Below are 14,642 nucleotides of genomic sequence, written 5' to 3'. Positions count from 1 at the left end.
CTAATCCACTTGGCACCCATAACTGCGACTATAAAAGGACTGCTAATGAGGGACTGGCCCAGCTAGGAAGCGTGAGGAAGCGTGGCCATACCCCAAACAGATGCGGTGCAATGCACCTTTGATCAGTGCTTCTAATAGCTTTCTAGGCAGGCAGATAGCACACATGAGTATTTTAGTAATTGTTTCAGTTACTGTGTTACCCTTCTCAATGCAGCATTTGAAGTACAGCCTTACTGGTACAAAACAAGTTGATGGATGTGTAGCTGGTGAAAGAGCATCAATACTCCAGTCTCTGGGGAAAGAATAAATATTTGTTTTTTGTTTGTGAAAGAGGATGTCTTGTTGTTCCTCCCACGAAAGGAATTGAGGCTATTAGATTGCATGCAGATGAAGCATGGCCTTAGGTCGCTTCGGTAGAATACACTGATTTTCCCTTTGGGTTCTCTTTGGGGAAAGGCGTCTGGCCCGTGCAGAACGTCTGCCTTTTCACTTGCTCGGCTGTTGACCTCAGTCACGTTTGCGTGTTCATTGGTTATTTTGTTTGCTTTAAGATATATTTCTTCTTCCCTAGCCAGTTTCTTTGATGATCATTTTTCCAAACAAGTGGCTATCTGAATGAACTAATAGTGAGAATCACAGATGGACAGGCAGCACTTCACAGTTGGCAGACCAGGGACCTGAGACGGGAAGGTAAATCTCTTTCGAACTGCTGGGTTGCTGGGAGAGTTGATTAGGGGTCTCTGAAGTAATTGCACACTGCTACATATCCTAGGGATACTAAGAGATTGAATGATACTTGCAGTGAAACTGCGAGTTTTACTCAGCTGCCTGACTCACGGCTGAGGACTAGTGGACTGTGTGTGATGGGCACAGTGATGGGTTGGTCCACGGGAGTAAAGCTGCTCAGGTCACGTTGCCGGGAAAGCAAGCTGTAGGCAGTACCTGAAAGCATTAGGCAGCAGCAAATGGCCACTTTCCGGAGTGTCATGTATGTGCTTTGGTACCTGTTGTAGTCCAGATATTCTGTAGTGTTAAGACGGATAGAAGAGGGCAAATCAATTGTACAATTTTTTAGTCTTTCTTTAAAGAGGTGAATGTCCGTGAGTAAGTCAGGGCAACATGGATGAACGTGGTGAGAATGTTTTTCATAGATCTATCTCCCTCTTAGAGCACTGTTACTGAATGCTGCAAGTCAGGAAATGCCTATTTAGTATGAACATCATTGTGCCAGTCCAAAGCTGTTTCCCATAGGATATTCATGATGATCTCTTCTGACAATTTAATTTGAAAAACTGTGATCTGGGAAGAATATTCCTGACCCTTTCACATGTCATTTGCATAGTCTCAAGCTATTGCATATTGGGAACTCATTTCATGGACTGAACTGGACAACTTTGTGTTCCGCTTCATTCCCATTCAGCTTCAATCTCCATTTCGTAATTTCATATTACAAGCCTTAGAGCACTATAAGAGAACATGCTTTCTATGTGCATGTGAGTGGGTTGGGTTTTTTGGTGCAGAGGTGGAAAGGGAAAAGAACGAGAATGGAAGGGAAGGTAAATATTTTTGCGCAGATAGAAACCCCTTTTATCTTGGGTTTATTTTCACCCTCCCCCCTCAAACAAAAACAAACCAAAAAACCCCAACAAGGTAAGGAAAGGAAATGAAACAAACTTTTTGCAGCAGAGTTCCAGCCCATGGAAATGAAGCGGTCTCTTCTCTGCTTCCCCCATGAGCACCAGGATCTATGAACATTCACAAAGGCTAGACCTTTCTCTCTTTTTCTGCCTAACAGGCAGAAGGCAGAAAAAAAGAGGCACCTTGGATTTCCTAGGCGACATCCTTCAGGCACTGGGAAGATCACAGAAAAACAGAGAGAAAAACAAAGAGGAAAAATATAGCTAGATAAAGCAGACAGTCTTATTTTAGGGGTCTGCGTAGTGGATATTGCTGGTTAGTTTGCGTTCCACAATAATAGGCAGGGGTGTTGGGGCTTTTTAATCTTTTACCCTCCCACATAGTGAAACTCTTAAATTAATAAAAATGAAGTATAAATTGAAATGGAACTGAAGGACGGACATAAAGAAGATAAGCGAGGTTAAAATACATTCTTCATTTTGTTGTCCGTTTTGGAGCTTTGTCTGGACTTAAGATAAGACCTTTGCCTGAGAAGCAGAAATGCCTAGGGAGTTTAGGCACTGGAAGATCATTGTAAAACAGAGACATCTGAGACAGAGAATCACGCGATGTCCTTCCTCCTCTCTGTCGGTGGGTGGGCCACATGGGCATGCGGAGAGCCAAAACACCATTTCTTATTAGATAGTACTGGTTATTTCTAAAACACAGAACACAGTGAGCCATACCAGGGACTCATAGCCTGTGATCTGGGAGAAGCTGCTTTATTATAATTAGCCAAGCTCTACCTCGGTGTCAGCTGGATTTGTACTGATAGTTCAAAAGTTGTTGTTCTGTTCAAAGTTGTTTCCTTCAGGATAGATGGTAGTAAAAGCTCTTGTGGCTGTTAGACGTAAGAAAGAGATAATACATATTGATTTACTAGCTGCTTTTCACCGAACAAATTTTTTTTGGTGAATAACAGTTGCCTGGGTCAGTGCTTGCTCGTTGTTAGTATGTCATAAGATCCTGTGAGTACTGCCAAAAATAAGGATGTTGTCTTTGTGCCCAAAGGGCAGGTATGGGACCCTGGCATGCCTGCAGGCCTCCCTCGCTAGTCTTTGTGGAGGAGGACCAGAAAGGAAAAAAGTAGGGGGGAAGAGTGATACCAGTGCCTGTTTTTCTCTCAAACACTCTACTTTTTAATGGGAAAAAGTGACAAAACTAGAAAAAAAATTCTTATTCCAAACCTGAACATCTTTTGCTTTCAGCCAAAAAGTATTTATTTTTTCTTCAGAAGTTTTAGGGAAATAAGGATAATTCAAACTGTCTCTGTTCCCTGAGTGTGTACTTAAATTTGTTATTTTAACATAGGTTCAGTTCTCAAGTTGCAAGCTTCCTCAAACCTAGCATTTTTAGCTTCAGCTCCTTATAGGTTCACAGCAGTAATCTCTGTTATCTGTTCTTGGAAGATTTTATTGACGAAAGTAGAGTGTGAGCTGAGATTTGAGGAAAAAAAACCTAGAAGATCACTGCAAAGAGAGAAAACGTTGAAGTCTCTGTGTGTGTATGTGTACGTGCATATTCACACATCTTACAGAAGCTCCTAAAGAAGTGCTGGCATCACCACCCCCTTAACACGGGTATCCTCCCGTGATCAGGGATAACTCTGGTAATCTCACAAGACTTTTTGAAAGCTGATACTGACCTCCCCCGGTGCACTTCAGTATGTGAGCCTGGATCTATATAGCAAGGAGAGTTACCTAGAAACATCGGGTTACTGTATGTATTTATGCCATACTGTTTTTTTAAAGTTTGTATGTTAATGACAATATGCTTTTCAGTCTTGATAATGTAAATGTATTTAATATCCCATCAAGCTATATTTAAGCTATAGAATTCTTTTTTAATAGAATATTCTTATTCTTTTTTTAATAGAATAAAACATGCCTATTGTAGGGGAAAATGATTTTTTTTTTTCCTGTGGGGAGTGACTCTCATATACTCAGAGACGCTCTTGAAAATGTTTTCAAGAGCAGTTTTTTGGGGAAGAATGAATTTCACAGAATATAAATTCCCTTGATTGCTACTCAGAATTCTGCGAAACACTTAAAGGGAGGAGAAGGTGTATAAAGAAAAGGCTGCAGTTCTCACTGAACCTTATATCAGATGTAAGGTGTTTGCACAGTAATACACTGGCTTTCATGAACCTGAGACCCAACTTATAATTCCGGCTTTTCTAGAATGGTCCTACTGCTAGACTTCACAGTTTTTAATAGAAGGAAATAAATTTCTAACAGAGAACCTCTGGATAGGCAGCAAGAGCAAAACAGCTTCCCAATCACTTAAATAAGTGCTGGGCCACAGAAAGCGGCTGGAATAAAGGCTACATAGTGTTTTCCAGCAATGATAAATGTTTTGAACAAAGAGACTTTTCTAATCATTCTTACCTGAACTTAATGCAGCCAGGTGGTGTGATTTATTTTGATAAGCTTAATGAACTATCGGTATGTGCCATGTTCATCATCAAAAAACCAGCATAGGTCATAGAAACCGTTTGCTTTTGTTGTTGTTTTAGAACTTACTTGATTTGTTTCACGTTACAGGAGCATGCTGTGCTGTTTGAGCTAGCAATATGTCGGGACAATATGAAAACAGAATAAGTCATAGGTGCATATTCAGGACTGCATATACTTCTTATCTACTCATAGTAGAAGAGATACTATGAGTAAGAGAAAATGTTGTCCTGATCTCAGATATTAATGTTAAAAATGTGAAGGAATACTCTGCAGGGCCTTTTTTCTTGCTCATTGCTTTTTCTTAGAACCAGTGACTGTAAGAGATTGCAAATGAATGACTTTACTGTTTACACAACAGTTAAATGGATGAACAAGGAACCCAAGTTAAGGCCTTTTTCTTTTTGCATCTGTTCAGGATTTCCATGGATGCCATACACAGAATAAAATAGATTTCAAAGTGTAACAAATGTTCACACTTTCCATAGGGGAAGACAATCTTCTGGAAACCTGTATTTGTTTTTGTTTTTGTTTTTTTTTATCGTTGTGTAAAATGCACTCAGTTCTTCATGGAAAAAAATTTTCCTTCCTTCATTAATTCTCATGCTTGACCAGAAAAGCCATCTCTGCCAGGTGGGCAGAGTTTAGGGTGTGTGATGGTTAGTGCAATGATAATGCATCAGCCTAGGCTATATTTCTGTGGGATGAGCGATGGACTCCAGATAAACAGCAAATAAATAGCAATGTGTCATTCTGCTGCTTTATAGTATGCTAACAATACCCTATGTTGCGGGCAGGAAAAGGTTGCAAAACTGAAATTCCAAAAAAGCAGAGATGAGAAAATTTAGTGTTATTTCCCTTTCAAGAAAATCTGAAGAAATTCCTTTCACCCGATTCAGTTTCACTAAACCCTTTCTTAGTTTATGATCTTTTACCCTGTAAATACAAACGCTATATAAAACTTCCTTAATATAACAGGAAGGCCTTTACTTATTCTCCTAGGCTTCCCAAGGGAATGTTGTAAAAGAAAGCAAAATAAACCTTTATCATTTCCTAAAAGCTAGAAGGAATTTAAATATCAAAAGTTTCAAGTTTTACTCAAAAGTCCTGTTTTTTATTGACATTACCTCTGATTATGCAAGGTAATGCCAAAGAAGCAGATTCCAGATCTGAAATTCCTCCTTTGCAAAATGGCTCCTAGAACTTGCAAGAACAGAACTTTGTCTATGAACACTTTGTACTTTTTCCCCAACTTCAGTGTTTACTGTATTTACTGACAACAAAAGGGGGGAAATGACCTTGAAGTTTATATGCACACCTTATTCTATAGCAGCCTTTTAAGTGATATAGGTTTGTGGCACTATAATGTAACAAAACCTTTCCCCAAAGAGTGACAACAGCACAGTGTGAGCAATATAGGCAATTGCTACTGATCCTGAAGTAACTGAAATTTTAGGTGTTTCCTGAGGCACTGCTGTAAGAGAATATGAAGAGACACAGATTCCCTCACAGCAATAGTTTAGCTCAGAATTATAATGCAGAGAACGCCAAGACAGTAGGTATCCTGTTGTCTGCATTTTAATGATTGCATCTTTTTTATCCTGTCAGTTGCGGGGAAGATGTGAGAGGGTTCATGAAACATTAATGGCCCTAACTGCAGCCTTCTCCTTTTCTTTTTTTCCTTCTTTTCCCCCCGCCCCTTCTCCTGATGTGATGTAAAATACAAATGTGTGTGGCGGGACTGCTTTCTGCACGGCTGTGTATCGCTGCTCGCTTGATCTCACAGCAGCGACTGCGGTTCCTACCTGGGCCTGGAGCTGCCACGCTGGCTGCCCAGGGAGAGCGGTGGGCAAGGAGGAGGCAGAGCGGAGGAAGCACTTCCCGATAACAGGTCGTGAGCAATTTTAAACATGCTACTTATTTCAGTTTCTAGTAACGGGCCAGCTAGATGTTCTCCACTACCCTCTGTCTCATCAGTAGATTCCCTCTAGCTGCTGGCTTGCTAAAGAGTGAATTAGTAAAAGATGGGAGGCTGCAGGGGTGTAAGACCTGTCCTCAACCTCCAGGGAGCAGGGCTGAGAAGGGGCTAAAAAAGAAGCCATATTTGAACCGTTTGAAAGGCGCATTGGGTGGAAGGGCAAACTAAAGAAGATGGAGGTTACTGTAAGTGCTAGGTATAACAGGGGCAGTGCTGGACAAAGTCGGAAACGATAAGGAATTCCTCCAAGAGCCAGTCTCTCAGATCTGAAAGGTATGCACAGATTTTTTGGTATTTGACAGAACACTCTCGCTTCATAAATTTCCAGGGGAGCTGTGTAGTGAAGCACACAGTTCCCAAGCCAAATGAAGAAACCTTGAGGTGGGTAAAAATACTTTAGCGTGCCCAGGGGCCAGTTATATTGCAGATCCAATAATGGAGGTGCTGTAAAAAATAAGTAAATTAAGGACTTTCTCATCTAAAAAATGTATCTGAGTGTTCTTTAGTAAGACTCCCTGTTTTTTCAGAGGAAGCATGTAAACTTAAATATGCATTTTATGATGCCACAGTAGCATGGCTATAGTAAAGCAACAACAGATTCAAACGCAGATTTATCTTCACCCAAAGACAGAATAATGCCTGCATTTTCAAAAGAGAGGCCTGTAACTACATCATTGCGACATGTATATGGTATGCCATCTGGGATTCATCGGAAACCCTTTTCACTAGGACTCAGATCTCTCAGCTGCAAATGTTCCGTGATCCAGGAGTGTCACCCTGTGAAACAAATAGAAAAAGCTTTGGGGAGCAAACAAGCAGACAGTGCTTGTTACACTCAGCGTGTTCCTGTCCTCTCATTAACTCATCGTTCCTTAGACGATTCCATGATTGAGGAATAGCCTGACCTCCAAAAATGTCTCCGTTTTCTTAGCTTTGGAAAACAGACTTCTCATTCCACTAGAACAGAGCATATGGCCTGCTCTTCCAAGATTCAGGTGCCCCAGAGAGCAGGGTTCTTCTCCCAGTCTGTTAGAGTTTACCTGTCTCTGTCTTAAGGCTTTGGGTGATCCTGTGGTAGGAGAGTACAGGTAGGGAGGGATACGCTGTGCGAAGCAGAGGCCTGCCAGCTACAGTATGTGGTACTTAAAGCAGAGGTTTGTGCACAAAGGTGAAAGGATTGCTGAAGCCTTTAGCTGTTTTGTTTTACTTTTTCAATAGACGTTCGTTTAGGTTCCGATGATTTTCTGCTCTGGCAGCTGAGATGGAGCCTGGAAAGGTGCTCTGGGACGCGGGACTATGACGGCTAGTGCGGAGGAGCTTGGGATTCCCAGCCTGCACTGGCACAGTACCAATTAGTAATAGCGCTGTTTTTTCAGGAGTAAGCTTGGTAAGCATGGGCACGCCAACAGCCAGAGAAGCAAATGGTCTGGCAATGCTTAGGTGCATTGTTTGGTCATGGACGAGTGACGTCTGCTGGTGTCCATAGGGCCAAACAGAAGAATGCATGTGTTAACAGGTCTGATGCATATTTAGTTGAAGTCTGTTAGCATGACCTACTTTAGAATAAGTTTGTAAATGAATAATAAGTTTGTTAAGTTCTCTGTGCAACAGTATTCACTGCTTGTATGCTGTAGAGCTTTGATAAAAAGAATCATGGAATAAATATGGCCCCAAAGAAAGTTGAATTGAAATAAAAGTTATTTCAGGCTAGCAGCGCTAATTAACTGAGCTCACACGTTTCACCATGATTAAGATGTGAGACAATGGTAGGGCTCAAGAAACGTGGGAGTTCGTTTAGATATCTGTAGTTCAACGTTTTTCTTTAACGAGTGTTTCTTGATTTAAATGGAAATCTCTGATTATAAAATGGTCTCTGATGCTGTGTATACAATATATACATACATCCTGATACAAAAACAAAACATTATTTATTTATCTTATTTTCACTGCCGTCTCAGGTTTCCTTAACTATCTCCCCTGTCTTCCTTTTAGTATAAACTTCACTGTATTTCTACCTGAAACCAGAATAAGGCTAGGATGCCTCTTACCAATGAATTGCTATTGGCAAGTAACGTTTAAACTGATCTGATAGAGTAATGTTGGATGGTTGCTTTGAAATTTGAGTTTCCCTACTAGTACAGACACAAAATTTTTTAATGGAAGACAAGGACGGGGGTAACATCTCATAATAGGCTGGGCGAAGTTGTTGCTCTAGACTTCAGAGAAATTCTAATAGAATTCCCTTATTGGAGAGAAAGATCCGCAGCAGCATTGGTAGATTGAGGATTTATACAACAGCTAGTTGGGATGACAGGTAGTTGGCAGAGGGATGTTTCTGGAAGAAAAGGCAGCCAGTTACAGGATGAAAAAAAGGGGGAGAAAGTAAATAGAAGGAAATGAAGGGTGAAAACGGGAAACCCCAGAGAAAAGGAAGAGGAAAATCCTCGGAAGTGGGGCAATGTGAGGAGCTCCACTCTTGCAGTGGGCGACTGGATTTACATGCTGTACAGGGAGCTGCAGACACAGCCTGTGCCTGACTTGATCTATCCCTTCAGTGCAGCAGGAGAAGTGTTTGCCTTCAATATCAATAAGAACGCATTGAAAGCAATACACGCAGGGGAAATGCCTCTGCTGTAATATTCTTAGGGAAAACAGGAAATACTTGTAATGGAAAATGTGCAATACAAGTGAAAAAAAGGGTCACCAGGGTTCAGTCCTGCAGCAAATATAACCTTTGTTTGTTTTCTGTGTATGAAACAGTTGGAGATAATTAATGTTTGCACTGTGCCAAAGGTGATTGTTCTAGAACAAATGAGAAAAACCCAAATTTTGGGAAACAGATTAAAAGGAAAGATAACAGCGAAAGAAAAGAATATAAACTAAGGCAGAATTTTTTGTCCCATTAATATAATTTCTTGATTCAGCTAACAGCATACATAAAAAAGCAACGTCTTATCATATATAGAAAATGACAGTATGCTAACAAAATGGATTTTTGATTCTGTTTAGAACTTTGTCTTAATGACTGGCAGGCAGCTTTATCACAATATATATTAATTACAGCTATGGCTACATTTGTGTAACACCACAGCTGCCATTTAAGCAAATATGTGGTCAGATTTTCACAAGAGCTGAGCACTTTGGTTAATTTTAAGACCACTCCATTACAGGAGTGGTTAAGCAGGGCATGAAATAGGACAATTGCTTTGCTATTTTTGTGTGTAATCAATTCGGGATAGATGATAAAGGTAGATGGTAAAGAGATACCAAATACTGAAGTTGGTATGTTCTTACTGCAGATATTCACTGGAGAGTTTCTTCTCTGTATTGCTTCTTCTCTGTATTTGGCAGTACAATCATTGCAGAGGCACCAAGGAACGTGGTAGCATGTGTCACACATGTCATAACTAACGTAGTCTCATGTGCTGAGTCTGGGAGAGAAAAGAGGTGAGCAAACAAATTGAGTTCCACGCTGCTGCGTATCCTAGGGAGCTCAGCTGCAGTCCCATCCTGGGCTTGCACTAATTCACATACGTCCGCTGTAGGTCATCATTGGAGACAGGATGGCGCCATTTGTTCCGAATCAGTAGGATCTTTCTCAGTGTCCTTGCCCCGAATCCATGCCATGGAGGGATATGGAAACATAAGGAACGTTTCTGCAAAGGTGGACAACTGTAGCTATTGGAAGTGCAAAAGTGTTCAGTTCTGCCCAGAGCGGTGTGTTACCCAAGCTGCGTTGCCTCTAACGTCTCAGTGAATTAGAGGGCTCTGGAGTACCCTGCATGTTTCTAGGTCAGCGCTCAGGGCGAAAAAATGGGCAAGCTGAGTTCTAGCAGGCACCATATGTAACTTCTAGCATCTTTTCTTGTCTCATTTACATACAGTAATAATTTTGAAAAAGGGACTTTTTCTCTTCAGAAGAGATGTAAAGTGTTTTTGAGCACTTGTTCTTTATGTATGCAAGCAGGCAGATAATGTGCTCCTAGATTAATACTTACAGTTTAAAACTTAGGGAAATGAATGTTAGGTAAGAATGAAAGCTTTAATAGAGAATTTGAGGGTTTTGTTTCCTCTCTGCCGTTTTCTTCTGTTACAACCAGAAAACCCTGACACTGGAAAATAAAGATCTGCTAAATATCATCTTTCCTAGTGATAGTCTTTATTATTACTCCTGCCAAATGTGTTATATTTAAATAATAAATCTTCCTCTATGAAACCAAAGTTAAAGCAATTGATAAAGCCATATAGAAAGCAGAGATGTTGACCTAGTAACGTAATGAAAGGTTTTGAGCATAAGACATGGAATTAACGTGTTAGAAACTGGTCCAAATTTAGTAGGAAGCTTACAGACTTGTGTTGCTACATGAACATGAGACACTCTTTTGATGTGTCACCTATGTTAACAGTGTGGATGAACTGTCAACCGCAGACTATAGTGGAGGACTACAGCAGCACTTCTCAGCCTGAATAGGAGCAGGGTAGGAGCTGGCAGAACGGTTTTGGTTGTACCTGCAGAGTATCACGTATATCTCCAAGGGTGTCTGTCTCTGTGTCAGGGCGATATCTGCTCCAGAAAATGCTGATTTTTACATCCCCCCCTCCCCCAACTGGCAGTTTATCACCTGTGAACAAAGATCTAGGTGGTTGGTTGCTGTAAGTGCAGGCATGGCTAAGATCTAACTTTACTGCATTCACCTTTGTTTTTCAGCAGAGGATCTGGAAGGAATAACTTAACAAAATTATGCTATATCAGTGCTAACTTTCTGGGTAATAGGTATCTCCGCACATACCTTTGAAGAGGAAAAATATTCCGAGGATGTGTTTAGTGAATAAATTGGGACTGAGACATATCAGAGTGTTATGATTTATGATACAGCTGCCTGATTACTGATGCCATGATCTTCCACTGTGTAGTGACACAATCTTTTCTCATTGTATAAAGGTGTAGTACTTTTTGCCCCAGGGAGCGTTTGGATGCCTTAGGCTTTTGAGCAGGTACATGGCTTAGTGACTGGTCACCAGGACAGCTACACAGCAAAGCAGAATTTGCATTGCTCGTTTTTTGTTCACGTGTGTCATTACTATGTCAAGTATATTATGCTTTCACTGAAACAGTTAAATTCTTAACTGGAGCAAAAGTATCCTCCACTGTGTTCTCATGGTTTTTTTTTTTTTTTTTTGAACTACTGGCTTTGATTAATCATGAGATGAGTTTGATCTGTATAAATTAATTGGGGGGGGGGGAAGGAATGGAGTTTTTTTTTTTTTTTAAAACATCCTGTCACATTTCCTGTCTCTGTCGATGCCCAAGTGTTGTGAAGAAGTCACAGTTGCTGTAATGAGGTTGCTGAGTGTCTGAGTGCTGGGGGAACGTAAGGAACAGGTCCCTCATGCCTGAGGATGGGAAGAGGAGGCAGTGCAGAGCACCATGAATCACTCTGCAGAGTGGTCAGCTGCATTTGCAGTGGGGCAGTAATATTCAGTCCTACCTGACGCTTACCCCTGGGGATCCCCAGGGTGTTGTAGGAATCCCAGAGGACAAGGCATAAAACCTCTTTTGCCACTTCAGACTAGTTGTCCCTTGCATCAGGATTTAGCATGACCTTTCGTGTTGCAGGTTGGGGCAGGAGGCACTGTTGGAGGGGCACTGGCGTGGCCTCTGTGGGCACTGATGGACGGAGCTTGGGTGTGAATGAAACCAACCGCAATGACCTTCCTCCTTGTTTTAAATGCTGGGTGATAACACATGCTGGAAGTATCTGTTGCAGTTCTTAGCAACATTACCTACGAAGTCTGCTCACTAGAAATGTCTTGTTTCTTGGCCCATTGCTGTTGCTTTTTGTCTGTCTGGCAAAGCTCCTGGTCCTGCCTGAATCAGAGAGCGGAAATGTTGCCTTTTCAGAATTTCTTGACATGTGAGTAACTGCAAGAGTAGCAAGAAAAACAGAAAGATATTGAATACATTGGTTACTTCCAACTCCATTGCTGAGTATGCAGTGCTGTTCTTTCTGACATACTGATACTGCTGGCTTGCAGAAGCCTTTTTTTTTTCCTTTTCTTTTCTCTGAAAATGAATTATTGTGCTTATGGGTCTGTGTGTAATTGCAGCCTCATTCACCATTGCACAGAGCACACTTCCCAGAGACACTGAGCTGTTAGAGTATTTGGTTTCAGACAGGTTTTGAGTATGTTTGGGATCTGTCATTGTGGAGCTGCTGCTGTCTGTAACAAATTCTTATTAAGTACTTGCCCTTAGGTGTTTCCATTGCTGGAGATCCAATTTTCAGAAAGTCAGCTGTCCATTAAATGCTAGTTGTACAGTTTTTCAGCTAAATCTTGGTCTCATATCCCTGGTTTAATTTTCCATTGACACAACTTACTTCAGCTGAATTGCTCCAAATCAGTATGATAGAAGGCAGAATTTGTCCCTTTCGTATTCAGCCAAAATGGCCTGCTTTTGATGCCCGGAAAACTGTAACCTTCTCCTATCTGACTTGCCTGATGCTTACAAGAATCCCCTGAAGTTTATGACAGGGCTAGAACCATCCACCTAACTTGCTGCTTCAGTGATGTGATCCCACATCCTTAAATACTTGCACTGATTTCCAATGTGCTTCGTGTTTCAGCATTTTACCCTACACAAATTCCTTCTGGAAGTGAAATGCCTGTATGACTGATGCTTGAAAAAACATGCAGGGTTAGATGCTCTCCTCAGAAATTGCACGTGGTTTTGTTCCTGTTTGTCCCCTTCATTTTCTCTCCAGCCTTTACACGTTGCTCATCTGTCGCTTATGCCCAAGGCCTTTTCCTGAGCTTGGAATTTTCCCTTGGACCAGACTTTTCTGCCACGACATTCACCTCTAAAGCCCTCATATTCAGTGTCTTTGATTGTATTTCCACTGTTGGCTAACAGTCCAAAGCTTTTTGTCCAGCATGCCTCAAATTAATCTAAAAAACTCACTTTATAAAATTTCAACTTCCCTTTGAGTCAGCTCGTGCAAACTAATCTGATAAGCTAGAACTGGGAAAGTCCTGTGCCCTGTGGTCTGGGCATGCGTTTTGGGTTACTGGGTACTAATCGAAGTGGAAAGCATCTCCACTGAGTACAGAGCTTCTGAAAGTGAGATCTGAGTAGGGCCCTACGTAACACATACCCTGGGACATATTCCATGTGAGATCTTCTAAAGAAACTGACATCTACATACTGTGGGGTTGTGTGACATTGTGAACGTTACTCAGCGGTTTGCATATCTGAATTTATGCCAAAAGGAGTTTAGCTGCAAGGACAGATGAGATCAGCCTGTGTTAATCCTGCTTCCTGTGAAATGGTAGCTCATACTTTCTTGAAGCAAGAATTAGCAATGTCTAAAAAGACATAATCTCCACATTAAAGACAGTGCTTATGTTGAATATAAACTGTAATAAACCTGTGAATGCATGACAGAGCATTAGGATGACACAAGCTTGTTCTTGCTCTAGGATTTACCAGGGCTGGTAGAGCTTAATGGAGGACTGTTACTTACTATTGTCATGTGCATTACAGCCATCTAATGTTGTTCCAGGTACTCTGTTTTATTAATGCTATCCTAGTAATGAATAGAAATGACTTTCCCTTTATCACCAAGTAAACAAGTATGCCAGCAAGCCTCCAGATAAAGCAAGCAGGCAAAAATAAAAAGTGTGAAGAAAGCAGTGTAATGATACAGCATGGTCTGTTAGTGAAACCACCTGGATTTCTGTGTTCGCCTAACACTAAACCAATTTTCAAAGATATTTAAAGCAGGAAAACGTCAATGGCCTGGATTCAGATGAGGATTCAGGTTCCCCCACTCCAAGGAGTTCCTCGTTTCAGAGAGGCCAGTAATATTTCCACAGGAAAAGATTAGAAGATTTTAAATTCCTTCATTACTAAAGCTTTTAGGGTACCGAAAAATTACTTCTCGCCACTTGTGCCCTTTTTTAATTAATTCTATCATTTAAGCAACTTTAGTTCAAGCAAACAAAGTTTTCCTGTTTTTCAGAGTTGCATAATTAATCTATGAGAACTCTGTATGACATTTCAAAGAATGCAGATATTCTTTGTCTTTGCTAGTATCTGCATACCTCTCTTCTCTAGATTTCTGGTTTGATATTTACACTTAATGAAAGAACATGAACCCAGACTCTTGGGATCTGATCAGTTTTCTTGTGACTGACTCAGCCACTGAGGATAAATTTTTAAGTGGTTTTTGCTGTATTAAAATCTAGTCTTCTCTAAGCTGCGGCAGTGAAGAATTTACCAGATGCTTTAGAAATTCTGAAAAGCTCAGGAGTCAGATCTCTTGGTATCACAGCATGCAGCAAAATTTGCCATTTCAGTATTGTATATCATGCCTCAAGACTGTGCAAGTCGTTCTGGGCTATTTTTTATAGCACATAACAGTGTGGTTTTGTGAGCAGTATGTGTAAGAGAGCAATGAGCCAAAGCTGAGCATTTCTAGTCCCACACAATGAATGAAATCATATTTCTGCCATCAGTTGTATATCCAACTGCA

The sequence above is a fragment of the Struthio camelus genome, chromosome 7 (genome assembly GCF_040807025.1).
Source record: "Struthio camelus isolate bStrCam1 chromosome 7, bStrCam1.hap1, whole genome shotgun sequence".
NCBI lineage: Eukaryota > Metazoa > Chordata > Aves > Struthioniformes > Struthionidae > Struthio > Struthio camelus.
Note: the sequence above shows the minus strand (reverse complement) of the source record.